This window comes from Netta rufina, assembly GCF_964035555.1.
Source record: "Netta rufina genome assembly, chromosome: 12".
Lineage (NCBI taxonomy): Eukaryota > Metazoa > Chordata > Aves > Anseriformes > Anatidae > Netta > Netta rufina.
The window spans coordinates 10,283,185-10,300,703 of record NC_140135.1 but is presented as its reverse complement, the minus strand read 5'-3'; positions in this window follow the sequence as shown (position 1 = coordinate 10,300,703).

The window sequence follows — 17,519 nt, the reverse complement described above, 5'->3', positions numbered from 1 at the left end:
TTAACTTTGATTTGTTGAAATCTGTCTATTAATGTTTTGCATGAAAACTTTGGTATAATTCTTGTTTAGGAGCACTGCAGAAAGACTTCCTGTTTTCAATGGGCAAATCAATGACTTTCATGTAGAAATGTCTTGTAATCTTTTTGGCTTTTCATTTATATTTTTATATTAAAGTAATTAAATAATACTAGCCCAAATCCTGGTTATATAATTTAATTAAATTTAATTTAATAAATTTAATTTATTAAATCACATGATACATGGACTAAATAAAGAGCTTGTATTCTCTACAAGCAATGATTTTTAATAACGTTTACTGTAACTTTCCTGAGATGATGCAATATAATCCAAATTTTGTACTAACTCACTAATATTTTAATTTGTTTTAAAATGTTTTAAAATATAACTATTGCTATAACATTGAACTCCTTTATAAGCTTCTAAGTTTTACATAGCATGAGAGGGGTTAATAGAGGAAGCAATCGAGGAACAACTGAAAGTTGCCCTATGTCAGAGATAAAGATTAGGAACAGTTAAATAAAATAGACGTTTATCGTGGATGGAGGGGAGTTAGTGGGACTTGTTCCTCAATTAACAGTGAGCTAAGGGTCCAGAATTTGCTGCACTGAAGGTAGACTTAGGGGGACTTTTATTAATGTGATGCGTAAGAAAACAACAGTGTTATACCAACATTTTAGCTGGATGCCTTTTTAACAGGAATGGTCTTCAAGTGTTACACAATCCTCATAATATGAATCTACATAAATGTTGGGAATCAATAGGCCAAGAAAGTTTCAGCTTCTTCGTACTAGGTGTACTAGGTATAGTATACACAATGTAGAAAGAAAACAGTCATGTCTCTTAAACAAAGAAGCTGGTCTGATTTGCTAAAATGTTTAAGCTTCTGCATGTGAGCTATAACAGCCACCTAGAAAGTATATCATGATTATGTTTCTTAATTACCACAGAAACAATAAGAAGCCCCACCTACTCATTTTACTGATTGGAGTGATTGGTATCTGAAACATGCTGAAGCCTAGCCAAAAGACATTTTAAGTAGTTCATAGACTTCCAGCAGCCTTCAGCATGTGTCTCAAACCAGGTGTTTCAAGGTTACCTACAGCTGTTTTGAAGCACAGAATTCTCTAGGTTGAAAATCTTTTTCTAAAAATCTATATCTAAGCTTGACTCTCATCTCCATAGGTAAGGGCGTTTTCTGTTTAGTAGGGGAATTTTGACACAGTTTTAACACAGACCAGGACACCTCCATTCTTCTGAACTTCACAAGATGGAGTATTTTGCAGAGATTGTTTTTTTAGCACTTTTCTAATCAGTAGGCTAGGTATTCAGGTGATGTAAAACAGTCTTGGGTCATCTTATTTGAGCTGTCAACACTGATTTACACCAACTGAGAATTTGCTTCTCTCTATTTAATTCATCTCCTGTTGTGTTTCTTTCTTGCTGTCATCTGATGTTTGTTACCTATCCATGTATCTTCAGGGTTACTATCTAAAATTTATGCAGAATGAAAGAAAATTGTAAGAGATGTTACAATTGATGTTCTTTATGGGATCTGGCCAAGTGGTACTCAGTGCAGGATCCAATTTGGGTGTAGGACATAAAATAGCTTTTATATTAACTTCACATATTTGATTCTACAGCTAAGTGCTGAATGGGCCCTTCAGCTCAAATTAAATCACCCTGTGGTATCAGAAAGAACCAATTCTAAAGAGCATCTAGGATGTGTGACTTCCTATTTTCTCCTTTTTCTAGGTGAGTACTTTTTCTTCCCCAGATACTGCTAACTTCAGATTAATGTGGAAGTCATTCCACATTTTACTACTAGGAGAAGGCTGAGAGAAGTAACAAATTCAACTGGAAAAATATAAAATAGAGGGAAGAGACTCTTTTAGCTAGATCTTTCTTGGTGTCTAATGGGAAAGACAAATCTATAGTCCATGTGCTTTGGAAACTATATCTCATTTTTTGTTCCTTTGTTCTTAACGTCTCAATAATAAGATGAATTGTGTACCTTAAACCTCAACATGATGTGCTGGCCTTCCTTCAGCTGACAAAACTAGTTTTCTGTGGTAGCTTCTCCTTGGGATCAAATGCACTGTTAATGTAGCATGGAGGCATGTACATACTGAAATGTGTATGTACTTTTTTGATTCCTGTGCTGTGACTGGAATGCATTATAAAAAGTAATTTGGGTGTTGGAAATTATACACTTTGCTCCAGGCTTCATTGCAACAGTAGGGTTCTTAATTTCTCTGTTTTCCTGGTGATGCTCATCACCTGAGCATCACCAGGATATACTGGTATCAGTATACTACCAGTATATCTGGTAGTATACTGATGAAAAAAGCTAGTGATGATACACCATTTTTCAATTTAAAGAAGATTGATTTGTTGGTCTAGATGTAGGTAGGGAAGAGTAGATTAAGTAGTAAATGTGTGACTGGACCGAAACTAGAGTTTGGTTCAAATCTAAAACTGACATGGAGAAGATATTACCAGGTGTAAAAGATTGTCTCAGACAAGTTTTGTCCTCATGGCTTCACTTCCTATTTGTGCAAAGTAACCATCACTGGCCTATTGCCTTTTTCATCTGTAGAACGTTTATAAGTACTGTTCCTTTTTTGGGTAGTAAGTCAACTGAAGCCCAGGAATGTGGCTTGTGGGGTTACTTTCGTTTCCCCTGATGTTATCAGGCATGTGTATGCTTGATCATTGGTAAGCTTGTCATCACTACCCTCTTCCTCACTTCACTTGATCCCACTAACCTTTTTTAGTCTTTTCTTATTTGCTTGAAATCAGAAACCACCAAGACACTTTCAAGAATCTGCTCAACTTGCAGCAAATAAAATTCCTCTGAAGAAACCTCACATAAAAATCTGTTGGAAGATTTACTCTTTAATCTTAAAGTTTTTGAGATACAACTATAAAGTAAGCCAATGGGTTTGAGAAATCCACTCTGATTTTTCCTTCAGGATGTACCTCTAGCTCAAGGACACTTTGGATCAAAGATGTCTTGATTATCTTTATTTATTTATCCTGGTGTTTGATCAGAATTGGCATTTAAGTGAAAAGTTTCTTTGAAATTTCTCTTTGTCTTAAATATCTACTTTCATTTCTCAGTAAATTGTCTTGATTAATGAGAGGAACTGAATAATTTCCTGTTGTCTTGTACTACCTTTTTTTTTTTTTCTAAAAATCTGTCCTCTGATGGCAGTAATTCAAAACAATCTGTTCTTAAAACAACAAAAGTGCCAACTTCATGTTTCTTTAATTTCAGTGACTATAGATGAGTTATTTTGAGTTACGAAGCAGTTCTCATATGTAAAAATAAACCTACACCACTATGGTGTGGGAAGAAAAAATAATTACTGCTTTCTGTAACATTTATAAATAGTTGTTTGTTTGTTTTCAACCACAGGATCTGAGATTGTCACATCAAATTGAGTAACATCAAAATGAGTATGCAATAATAAGTATGTTTGTTTGTTTTTGTTTGTTTTGTTTTGTTTTTTGCTTTGTTGGAATTATATTATGAACTCCATGATTTTTTATCTAGTCTCCACCACCAAGATAAAGGTTGTTTGTAGGCAGACATGTTGTATTATGAACAGATATATTCAGTTAACATATATAATAACAGTTTATTCATCAGTAACAGACCATCTCACCAAAAACTGGAAAGGAAACATGAGCTTCTCCCTTCCTAGAATATCATTAAAAAATAGTTGTGCCATTTTTCTTACATCAGTGAGGCCAGAATATACTGATGTCTGGGGTGTTTTTTCTGCTCCCCAGCCTTTCCCTTCTCACAAACAGGGAAATGCGAGACCAAGACATTGTGAGCTTTTCATTACAGAAAGGAGAGGAGTTGGAATGATAGTGTGTAGGCAATGGTGCTCTGCAAGACATCTTTCTGAAAGTATTTATAAACTAGCCTTTCTATAGATTTATCAGTCCTATCTAACTTCTTACGTAAAGATATTTTATTTAAAAACAAACAAATAACCCACAAGCTCTCAGATCACATCTAAAAGTATGTGATCGTTCTCCATTAGCTTTGAGTAGATTTGCACAGAATCAGGCTGTACGTTATAACTAATAGGTGGAAAGCTAATATGTGGCATAATTTATCACTGAAGCGAACATTGATGGGATTATAACTACCAGAAGGCTTTATTAGTATAGAGTTGCCTAAAGAAAATAACAATCTGAGACTTACTCTGTGCTGTATGAAAACAAATCATTCTCTGAATATAGTTTTTGGTGACTTTGCAAATTAGGCTAGATGATACAGAATAATTTGTTTTCGGGTTATGCAGGGACACCTCTTAATGTATCTGTCACTATATGCTGGTTTAGTGTAATGGAAGTTGGATTATTTTGCTTTACGTGATGCAGGAAACGTCTTGCAGCAGCATCTTTTGCTTTGAGGCCTGAGAGTTCTGAAACAGAGAAAGAGGCAGCTGGAAGCAGCAGCAGATGTTGATTGCCTTGTCAGAACTAAACCCAGTCTTTTTGTTCCTGATAACACAGTCCAGAAACGTTCTATTCAGTTCCAGAAAATAGGATAAGCTGTTTCAGAAGAGCTGTTATCTTGGCTTTTGTTTATTTATCTTGAACTGCTAAATTAAATCGGCATAGCAACAGACAGACCCCAGTTGTAAATACCCCAGTTGTATTCAATATTGCTGCCTGACCAGTAACACTTGGATCACTGGAGGTGGTCAGTGAAGACAGACATTGCTTCAGGATTTATTTTTTATTTATTTTTTAATCATTTAGATTTTCCTTAGAAAGTGAAGGAATTCATAGTGTGTTCTCCATCTCCAAAGGCTTCTGCCTTTGCCAGAAGATATGATTTACCAAGGGTCTGGATGTCTTTTCAACCCCCGCCATATACATTTTTCCTTGCGTGGCTTCTGTCTCTTTAACATCTTGTACTATGCTGAGGCTGCTGGTCTTGATTTTACTAGTAAATGGTATGTGTGCTCTACAGGCTGATAGTCCTGGGTGCCATGCTATAACCCCTTCTTCTTGTAACTCTAACTCAGATCCAGATAGAGGTTAGTCTATACCACTGGATTCATAGAGCCATTGATTAAATGGGGTTCTTTGTTCATATTCCATTTTTCACTATAGCATGAGCAAGGCCATAGCAATATACAGACTGGGCTGGAACACAAGACCCAGAATTAGTTCAGATAAAGCCATAATCTCACTGAGGATAGTAAGACTGCTATATCAACTGAAAAGGGTAGTATTAATAGTAGTACTAGTATTAATGCATATATACATACTTTCAAATTTTTGAGTAATATAAAAACTCTATCTGGATTTATACAGTCAGTGGTATTTCTGTAATCTCTGGCATCTCTTACCCCATAGGTTGCAAATGAGGATGAGTGTGGAAGTACTGGGATATGTCCACAACAAGATTCAGGGGTAGTGGGGCAAAATTCTTGGTATGGGAAAGCCCAAACAGAGGTTTAAAGCCTCTGCAAAACCTGTCAGTTTTGCAGTATCTCTTACCCTAGATACTCTGGATCCTAAAAGACATCCCTAGTGATAGTCCTGTCTTCTCTGCTAGATTATAAATAATAAGAGGTTGTTTAGGGCATTTCCACTGCCACTGCTCTTGGCAATTTTGAATTGCCTAAATAGAGGAATTTACAGAGGAAAAGCTATTAAATTTTCTATTTCACTCAGGTAAAAGTATGCCTGTTCATGAATGGTTTAGATAGTCAGTGCAAGTGTCATCAGCATGTCCTTTTTTCATATCTAACTAAAAGAAGTGCTATGCTTGAGCAGAGATATTTGCAAATAAGACACTATTGATGTTGTGAGTACTAGTTTGACTGTGATAAGAAAATTTCATCAGATTGGAACATTTTATTTCTTAATGGTGATCAGATTCTAAAAAGAAAAAAAAAAAAAGAAAAAAAAAGTAACCCTTGACTTACTGAATGATTTTAATTCAAAACAATATTGGCATTTAGGCTGTGGCTCTGTGCTTTACCAAACTCCCACTCCCTAAAATGAAACACAATGTCAGCTGGGGCACCTGTGCTCCATACCTGCTGCCAGTGACGTAGTCTACTTTAAATCAAGGAGGATATCTGCTTCTTAGAACCTGTCCAGGGGGTTGTTTCACTTCATTCACAAAGTGAATCCTTTATGTAGAGTTAAATTTTGCTGACAATAAGCACTGCAAGGTTATTTTTCTTAAAGGCAGTACAAATGTGTTTCCTTTTTCACAGTGTTTCTTTCTGTAAAATCTGAGCTTTAGGGTTTCACTAATTTGGTCAACTTTATTTGCTTGCAGTGATTTGAAGTCAATGAAAGAGAAAATTTTCTTAGCTACTTGAAGAAGTATTTTAGAAGTATAGTTCTGAACATGGTAGAATATTTATTCTTGATATCAGCAATCTGATTATTTCCCTTCCCTCAGCTGGAAAAAGCAACTTATCAGAAAGACATGACATATGCTAAGAGCCAGAGGAAAAAACAAATATACAGTCCTAATTGATGTCAGTCTATAAGAACCCAGCTAGAGCAGTCCATTGTCCATATCCTTAGAAGCTTTAAATTTAATCTACCACATCATGATGATTTACAGGAATTGTCTTCTCTTCAATTTACTGACCATGTCACCCTTCCTAATGTATTTTTGATTGTTTTCAGATACATCCTTCTGATAGAGAAATCATATTTTGAACCTGTTCCCCCCTCCCCCCCCCCCCCCCCCCAAATTTCTTAACATTGAAAGAGCTAGTGTAATCGTGTAATCTCATTTTCCATAGTGATGCCTTTTTTTTTTTTTTTTAAATGCACTGGCATAGAGAGAGAGCATAGAGGAGTAAAGTCTTCTTCTTTGCCTATACATAATGTTTTTATACATGCACTAGAATATGCGGTTACAAATTACGTTTTAAAAAAAAAAAAATCCTTACATGAAAAAGTCTTAAATATGTAACAGAAGACTAACTACATGATCAGGAAGAAAATTTGACCGAAGACTGCTTTGTTAACCTGAGCATTCATGATTACCCATCCTATTGTTTATGATAGCTTTGGAGCATTCATATTATTTGCATGGTTATGCGTTACTTCTAACATTGTTATAACTTTCCGTGCTGTATTGCAGTAATCAGAATTGTCAGGATATCAACTGGAACAATAACTGTCTGATTGCTTAAGAAAATAAATATATAAAAGGCAACTTAATTAACAAAAACAAAAGGCCCAGAGTGGTTAGGACAAAATGTTTAAATTCAGAGAGAGATCTCCTGCCACTCAAACACTCGAATCTATTTTTAGTGGTATTTCACTTTTTGTTGTTGTTTTTATTCAGCAAGATAATTTGAAGAAACTTTTCACCAAGTATGAGTAAGAGAATGTGCCATGTGAACTGATGATTGAAAGTTCCTTTAAATTTTGTTTATACCTCTGAGGAAAAATTCTGTTATTTTCTAAAGATTTTTTTTTTTTGGGGGGGGGGGAGGCAGGTTGGTCGGTTATGTGGTGTTTGTTTCTTTACGTTTGCTTGCCTTTTTTTTTTTTTTCCCCCTTTTAATTCCATCCCAGTGTCTTTAAATTCAAGGATATTTAACTTTTAAGGAATTAGAGCAAACATTTGAGACCACTTGTTCTGATGATTAGTGTGAGATTACCTCCCATGCTGCTCCATCTTCATGGCTGTGGTTACCCCTGTTGGAAAGATCAAACCAAAATGAATGTAGTAGTGTATGGTGTAGGCTTATAGTTGTGTTGCTTTTTCCAGGGAGCTTTGTCAATGGCACAGAAAAATGTCCAAAAAACTCAATCTCACATACTCAAAGTTAATTGGTTTTGTTTCTGGTTGGCTGATTGTGGGTGGGTTTTGTTTGTTTGTTGTGTTTTGTTTCTGCCTCTAAATTATCAAGCCAATAAGTTGAAATCAGGGTCTCTGAGGGACTTCTTATGTGCTGGAGATTAAGATATAAGGCATTGCAACTGTATGCAAGATAATGAATTAATACAAAGCATGTATATTTTATTAGTGTGGATATTACTGCTGTACTGTTTTGAACTCAAGCTTAGGTTCAAATCTGGCTGTGGTAGCTCCGTGTCCTTGTACTTCATCAAATAGTAAGTTTCAGAGAGTCTTTCACACATTGAAAGAAAGACCATCATGTGTAATTTGCCATATAATCTTTTATGTGTTGGAAAAGGCTTTTTCTTTCTGTTGTTATACCTGCCGAGTGCACTGAATAAACTTAAAAGCAATTTAATAGCTATTCATGATGTGATGTCAAGCAGACCTCAGGGAAAGAGGCTTGTATTTTTCAGGCTAACCGGCTTGCCAGACTGTTATTTCCCAGGTTATGTACAACGTGTCATGTCACATCTCTAAGCACTTGGTGTCAGATGCAGCTGTGCTCCTCCTACAGTGCAGTCAGCTCTCATTGTCTTAATACACGTTGCATTAGGTATGAGAGCTGAGATGAGCAACTTCATAGAAGGTAATTTTCTTCCAGCTGAGATAACGAATTCTTAGGTTTAAGATAACTATCTACAGCACTTGAGATAACACTAACCCCCACTTGAACAAATTACCCAGTGTGCAAGCCTTTACCTGTAACAAAAGCCTTAGGTTGTGTTTTTTCTAAACCTGCTGCGTTAAAGTGGAAGGAGATTGACACAGTCAAACTCCTCAGAAAGTGTCCCAGAAAACAGTACTCTGGCAGAGGGCCAGATCAAAGTAGTTCCAATAAAGCAGAAATATGTCATTAAAAATAGAAATGTAGAGCAGTACAATTATTCACTTTGTAGCACGTGCTGGCTCAGAATAGACAAACAGGTACCAGGAACAACTCGTGAGTCTGGTGCACCTGAACGAGAAGCCAGAAGGCTGAACAGGGTGATTCTTACAGGTTTAAGTAGTGACCTCTTCCAATACACACGTATTCCATTATTGCTGTCAGCCCAGAAACTGAAAAAGGTTGTGTAACAGACTTGTGATGGACTTCAGAATCAGATTTCCATTGTATTTTTCTAGGCCATACAAAAAACATGTAGCTAATGTAACTGTGGCTGAATCACGTTTCTTGGAAGGTCACAGCAAAATCGAGTCTCCTGGAATGACAAGGTGGCAACTTATTATGTGAGATAAATTATTTTTCACTCCTTGAATATACATTATAATATCATTAATCATGATGAAGTATTCTGTTATTAATGCAGCTCTGCATAATTTCAGAAGACTTTCAATTTATTCTAGCACTGTTCAACATCCACTGCAAAGTATCTATCCTGATGTTAGTGTACAGAAGAGGCGGTAATATTTCTGCTTTGGTTATGAAATGAGCTCTCCTTTCCTAAAGACAAATCAAAATACTGCATATTAATTTAGAGTAAAAATGTGGACAATAGCATGAACACAGTTATACCACATAAAAATTTGAATCATTTAGCACAGCCAAAATGGATTTCACACAGACATTTATATTTTCCATTTTCTTCTAGCTAAGAATCTTTTTCATTGTCAATACCCCCCAACTTTTTTATTTAGAACTTTGGCATGTTTCATAGATAACTACAAATGTTATAGATTACATGTCCTACCTTAATTAAAAGACAATGGTTTAGCCAGTATCTAGTACCATTTTAGATTTATTGCTGTTAGAAGGTAAACATTTACCCACTTATCTTGCAGTAGATTATCAGGAGTGTTTCTGTGTTTCTGAGCATTAATTTCTTTTGAATATACAGAGTTCAATACTGTGTTATCGTAGGATGCCACAGTGTGGTAGATGTTGGTAAATGCTGTTGGGCTTGGTTTGATTTGTTTTTTTCATGTGTGCGCCTTGGGATTTTTTAGTGTGTGCTTTGTTGTGGTTTTTGTGTGTGTCTGTTTTGCCTTTTTATAAATCACTTTCTTAAAATCATGTTCCAAGTTTTCATAGATTTACTTGGTAACTTACTTCTAAAATATTACTTCTTTTTCTACAAAATGGACCCCATTTCAAAAGTGAGTTTTGAGGGTAGTGACTCTTTCACTACATCATACTTCTGTTTTGTGATGTATTATATTTTTGGCTATTTTCCAGTAGCCCTCATATGTTATTTACAGAGACACAAAATGAAAATAAAGCATTGTTATTAGATGGGAGTGGAGAGTTCAGCATGCACTGAACCAGATTCTGTTCTTCACCAGGACTCCTTCAGCAGCAGATCATGGATTCAGGTTCAAAGCTGGCTGTGGTAACTCCGTGTTCCTTGATTTGAAGTCTCAGTGATGCTTATATGAGCCACAGGGGGCCATTCATAGACTTGTTAGATGTTACAGTATCTGAGGAACAGTGGAAATCAGGCACTTCCCAGACAACCCCTTTTAGACTACAGGAGTAGTAAAAGCAGCATAGGGGCATAAGGTAGTGGTTTTGGAATAAATTCTGCGTTCTGTATTTGTCCTACTGCATTTACATTGCAAAAGAGCTGTGAGGAAAAAATTCTTTCATGTCAGATCTAGGCAGAAGTGACTATACAGGGTACATAAACAGTGAGGGGTCAGATGCTTAGCATCTGCATTGTATAGAGTAGAATGCAAATGCAATACTCATGTATCTATCACTGTGCTTATGGGAGCTCAAAATTGCAATCAATATAGGGCTGGTGACTAGCATGAAGCTTGCAAGAGGTCTAAAATCTACTCACCTCTGCTTCCTTGTGAAAGGTTTGCTGCTTTAGTTATGTTGATGCTAATACTTATTTTTGTTGTAGACCAAGCTTTTTAAAATTTCATATCTTTTGATAGCAAGACAAGGAAAGAGTTTGTTTATTTGTGTTGGTTTTGTTGCTGTTATTTTGTTTTTTAATACTTCCCTGGTTGAGAGAAGCGTAGGATATAGATTTACTTTGTTTATTAGCTTGTCAATATGTTTTCTGTGTTTAGAACTACTTACTTTCCGGTTATGGTCCGTTACTCTGACTGATCACTTTCATCTCAGAACAGGGCTAATGGAGAGAAATGAAACTGTGCTTTGTCAAGAGAGTCATCTCCGGCTTCTTCAGGTGATGGAAAGCATGTTGTAGGCTGTACGTCAAGTGCTGCAGAAAAGAATGGCACAATCCCCATTGTAACTGATGATGGTAAGTCAGATTTATCCTTGCTTTTGTTGCTTCTCCGAAGCTAGTAGAAGTGCACTTGTAAAGAACTTTTCTCCATTCCCCAAGGCTCCAGAAGGATAATAGAAACAAATTTCTGTCCTAGCCATTGATGAGTCCCTGACCGTTGCCAATCCACAGAACCTGAGATGATACCTTACTACATGAACTGGAGCTCTTATTTGGCTACTCTTTGTGCGCAGAGCTGTTTTCCTTTCAGTTAAGCAATCAAAGGGGCTCTGTCTGAATCAAGTCATGGTATCACATTGTATTTAACTGCTTTGCTTGACTAACATCTCCCTGAGGGAATTTCAGCAAGGGAGACTACTTCCATTGCCACCAGGATTTTAAGCAAATCTAGACATACAGGCTGTATATCATGTGGATTGAGGGGGGAGGGAGGAAGGAGGAGGGAGAAGAGCAAAGAGGAGGGGGGGAGGGGGGGGGAGAGTTGTCCATATTATTTTAGTTGGTTTCTTGGCTTATGTTGTGTTGTGGTTGGGTTTTGTTAGTTTGTTTGTGTTTTTTCTTGCTAGAGCTTCCCACACAACTTGTCAGTGTTTCTCAAGGAGTGAGACAAAAGAATTGAAAAAGAAATTGAATGGGTTCTCAATACAATAAAAGCAGAATGACAGCCACTGACTGAGAATTAGAACTAAAAATACTCTCCTCTATTCTGAAGGTGAATCTTTGGGATAAGACTCATTTTGCTAATAAAAAGCAGCACAAACAGCTAGTTTAACAAGTACAAAAAAACTGAGGTCCCTTTCAAAACAGATTTGATGCAGCTTATTCTGACAGCAGTTTCTGTTCCTGTGTAGGTTTGGGTTTTGCTTAGAAAAACGTTGAGAACAGTTGAGCATTTGTGAGCAAAACAGTTGTCCTTTCAATTATTTGTTACCGCTGCTTCAGGTAAGTTGATAACACGTGATTGAGGAGACTAACTTTTTAACTACCCCCAAAAAGTGCTGTTTGGCTTTCTTCACACTGAATGACTTGTTCTACTGACCAGGGATAGGACAATTGACCCAACAGTAACCACAAGCAAAGATGAACACGAGTGATACATCTCACAGTTCTTCAGTTCTTTTAAAAGAAGAAATACATACATACATATATATATATATATATATATATATATATATAAACTTTCTTTTTGTACATATTCCTTTTGGAATTGGCTGCTGTGTTGCGTAAGACCAGACTGACAGAAGAGGCCTCTGAGCTCTTTGGTTGTGAGTAATTTTTGAACAACACATACTGCCAAGAGTAAAACAAACTCAGAAAAATACTGAGCAGAAAAATGGCCCAGTGAAAAGTGCTGTCAGGTGAATCACTCTTGAACTGCAGCAAAGCAGAATTTATCCTTTTTGTCTGAAAACAGTGGTTGCAAGAATTTAAATAAGTAAAAAATGTAGTTTTATGTCTGATAATACATATTGCTTGAATGAAGCCATGTCAATTAAAACCATTAACTCAGAGAAAGTGAGTTAAAGGAGTGCAGTACACAATGTGACATAATGTGGTCTAAAACAAAGCACATAAAAATACAGAAAAGTCCTGAACATGCTTAAGCAGTTAATCTGCTATGCAAATCACTAAGTTGTAAGGTGAGAACACAGTATTCTTACACCATCCATTCTGAATTTTTCTAATCATAACTCAAGAAAATAAAACAATACAAAAGGAGGTTCCTCACCTAAACTTATAGCTGTGTGCATATTGCAAGAAATAGCAAAAAAGACCCAGAATAAGAGGGGCAAAGGGGACTTCAATCTTTCCATGCAATCCCACTTGGCTGAAGAGCCTAGAAGAGCGATCTATCCTGCATAAACTAGAAGGAGTTTGCCTGTGGCATTACAAGCCCAGGCGGGTTGTACTGTTACTCAGGTTGGGATAAAGGAAAAATGTTCTTAAAAGGGTTTATTGAGAGAGCTTATACTGCCTGGTATTGCTTATTTTCCAGTACTGTCTTGATACCAGCTGATCAATGAATGGAGCAAGACTGTACTGAATTCCTAGGCTGGGAGTGATTACTTAACATCAGATACCTAACACCAAATTCAAAAGATGGTTATTCAGTCCAGAATGTGTTTGTACTTACAAACTACAGATGTATTTTTCAGTATATATCAACATTCGTGGTATTAGAGAACTGCAGAGTACTGTTGTGATTTAACTGCCAAAAACCAGGCAAGTACTTTAATTCAAGGGGAATCTCTGGAGATCTAGTCTCTGTCCAAGGCAGGTCAAAATTTCAAAGTTAGATCAGGCTGCTGCAGTTTTGAATACCTCCAAGGATGAAGATTCCTCAAGTCTCTATTGGTTCCTATTTTTCCTTTCGAAATGCATCCCTAAATTAAAGAGTGTAGTAACTGGATAATGAGAAAACTCTGAGAACCTTGACTCAAACCTCACTGTTTAAATATGAACTTCATTTCTGGAAGCACTGTGTTTCTGCAAAAATATGTATATATACTGTTCAAATATGTGTTTGAGGCATACAAAATAATGTATTTTGTAATTATCCCTTTCTTTCATAACAATACAATTGAGGTGTCATGTTCTGTTGGATCTGCCTGTAAAATAATTCTTTTAGTTCAGAAATACTTGCAACTAAAACAAGTATATTGAACCACGTTTCTCCCTACATGTTCTTTATGATCAGAATGGTGTGAATAGGGGAAATTTTGTGCCATTTCGGCTTCTGTATGTGTTTGCAAAGATATTTGGAAAGGGAGGCAACATGAAGCACTGAACACCACCACCATACCCTGAGGCTTTATGGGTGGGGAAGAAAACTGCTATTTTAGCTTTAGAAATGTGCATATGGTTTCTTTCCCTCTGAGCAGTAAATTGGGGTAGATGATGCTTCAAGAGTGCAGATGGAGCTGTACAAGTGGAAGAGATGAGTAGTGCTAGGGGGTAACTATTTTAATAAAGAACTTATCTTTGAGCTGAAAGTAAGTCACTTGTTGCTCTGCCATTCTTTTGTCATTGGTATTTGAGGACGTTCTTCAGGAGACACTAGAGTAAATTCTTGTTTGTCATGAGAAGCTTTAAATTGATGCAAGGTATTTTAAAGTAAAGAAAACAGACTATGGATAATGAAAAGGGAATAGATCAGCTCAGTTACAAACAGCAGATTTAAAACAAAACAACAACAACAACAACAACAACAACAACAACAAAAATTTAAGCAACTTAAGATGCAGTCACATTTCCAGAGAAAAGCAAACTGTAAAAGCTACTTGCATTAGTAGTTAGGTATACATGTCCTAGCATGAGTAGTAATAATTTTTCAGAAGGGATTTTTGTGCTGTTCAGCAGATAAATACTTTTCGGGGGGAAGGGGAATGTTGAAGGTTCTGAAATCCTTCCATCTGTTCAAGGAGTCTGTCATTGACTTTAGATACAGTAAGTCTTGGACTAGGCCCAGTGCAGCTGAGAAGTCCCAGAGCCTGCTATAGAGCAAAAGTGAAAATTCTTTGAAGTTCAAGCGTGTCTGGCTGCAATTTCTCCAGCCAGGAAGAGCTCTGAATGAAGGTGAATTGTATAATTAATATTCTTTTCCATTCATTGAGCTTCATCCACTGCTGTTCTAAAAAGAAAATATAATGTGCTTCAACAGCTTCTAGGATGAGAACCTGAATACTCTTAGACTTCTGATTTACCAAATCACCAATGAATTCCAATGGAAAAAAATCGTCTTAAATTGCTGCACAAACATAAACGTGTTCATCAAAGGCATGCTATCAGCCAGATGCTTTGTCTGTTGAATTTGTATTTTGCAATCTCAGACTTCTGCAATAAGTCTTATTGGTGTGATTACTTAAATATATGACAGGATGCAGTTACTAACTTCATGCAAATATCTGGGTTAGTTTTTCAGCCTTAACAAGGTCTCAGGAGACTACATTAGCCTGAAAAAGCATTCTTACATATGACTCTTCCACTGAATTTTTTTTGAAACTTACTTCAGGTCTTACAAGGTTTTGTCTAACCATCTTACAAATTGTTTCATGTTTATTGCAGCAATAGAATGTTCCCAGTGATAAATAAGGCAAACACTTTCCTATCATTTATTCTGATTGCCTTGTGCTCAAAAGACACATGGGTCACTCCCAAAAATGTCTTATAACTTGTCTTTGATTACATATTTTGAGTATTTTCTTCTAGGTATGTTTTCTGCTAAAAGAAAAGTCATACCATTTTAAAATTAGTCATAGTTATAATTTTTAACAAGCCTTGATGCTCTGTAGATTTTGAGTGACTGCTGTTACGTAATTTGCTTTTGAAATATCAAATACGCAGCCAGTTTTGGTGGTAATAGTTCTTCAAACAGTTTTGTTCACAATGGAGTACTTCAAAGAGAGGAAAAAAAAATAATGACCTTAATGTCATCTTCTGAAGAACATTGTGATTATATGCATTGCTTCTTAGTATCTTGGCTACACAGTGGGTCAAATCTATTTTATACTGCACAAGTTTAGATTTCAACAAGATTGCAAGAGTTCAGTTATTTTCTCTCTTTTAAAAAGGAAGATGGTAGACTCATGAAATCTCAGGTCAATATTTAGGTGAAAAGCTTTTTCTGTTAACTATATTTGAGACCTTAATGTGTTCTTATTTAAATAGACTCCACTTGGGATGATACAAGATCTTTGCTAATTCTCTGTCCTCTGCCATCACCTTTTTTGAAATTTGATCACAAGCATCCAACTCAGCTTTTCCAATAAAATAAATAAATAAAAAGGAGCATCCATCTCTTTCATCTACTTGCTCTCATCTGTATGAATCAAAATGGAGAGCAGCAGGGGAAAAAAATAACTTCTTCCTTCTACCCTTGCATATGTGCAATGATGACATTTAATTTTAAATTCTATTTTGGAAGTGTTTCCATGAGTTTCCATATTCAAGGAAACTGTCTGATGTCTTAATAGATTCAGACAAATGATTTTCACATAACCTGACAAACAATTAGTTCTGATGTGTAAGATGATTGCATCTGACCAAGTATACCATGCCTTTTCTATTGAGAAGCTGAACTTAAATGTATTGAACCAGAACCCTTACTGAGGAGCCAGAACCCAAGGACGGTGAGAATGGATGGGTGGATGCACTATGCCAGCAGAAGCTGGGAATACTCAGAGCTCCCTACAAGCTTGGTGACATTCATATCCTGTTTTGAAAGTGGCATATACACAAGTACACAAGGCAAATTTTATCTGTGCTTTCAAGAGATGTGCTGTGTTCAGTAAATGTAAGTAATACAATACTGAGAAGCCCTAGACACCAGCAGATACGGTCAATTTAGACAAATGTTGTCCTGCTTCACTCATCAATACACAAAAGGAGATTGGAATGCTTTTGAAACATGAGTGAAAATGTTCTTCAGAATGTGCTGGATTTTAAATAATTCTTTTAACACTCAATTGCTTTAAAACCTTATAATTTCTTAAAAAGAAATCACATTTGAAAATGTTCTCTCTTTGCCTTTGAGGAGCCCTGGTCAGAGCAATAAAATCAAGAAGATGATGTATGTAACTGAGAGTAGACCTTAATATATAGTTTTTAAAATGACTTCCATTAAAGCATGTGTTCTGAAAGAGCTGTAATAGATTTTACTGTGGTTGAAGTCCTGTTTCTATCGAAGCTGACAGAATTGTGTGGCTGATCTTAACGGGGGTCAGAGTATTACTTCAAGTACATTTGTACTTATGAAAAAAAAAAATTATTGGAAGTTAAGAAGGTTTTATTTCCTTCACAAACTCCAGTTATCTACTACCTGTGTCCTGTTTGTACATCTCTGTTCAGAAGTGCCCGAAAACAGGTGAAGCATCCGGCATGAAGCAGAGAGCTGCAGCCTGCTGTCTTGTGGCACAGTGGTTGTTAGAGGTCTTCTGGAGCCTGTTTAATTCAGCAGCCTCAAGCCTCTGAGTTGAAGTCCAGAACAGTTTGCTGTCACAACAAATGTTCTTGTTATAGTGTATTATTACTTATATTATTATAGCTTGTTGTATGTGAAATGAAGTTTTGTGCACTTCCAAATTTAATCCAAAAATATTATTCAGACAAATGTCCTCTGTTCTGGATCTGTCAGTTGAAAGGATTTGAGGATTCTTCAGCAAGAAAACAGACCAGATATTCCTTTGGGTTTTAATTGCTGCTTCACTACGAAGACAATCCTTATGGGCAAGGGAAGTGGGGAATCAGTTACATATCTGTCATGGACTACGTATTAAGGAGCAGCAACAGGGGCTTTGCAAAGTGAGGTAAACCAGGACGTGAGGGTAGCAGCAACACAGTGTCCTCGGTGACAAGGGGTGCAGCCGAAACTCTACAGAACATCA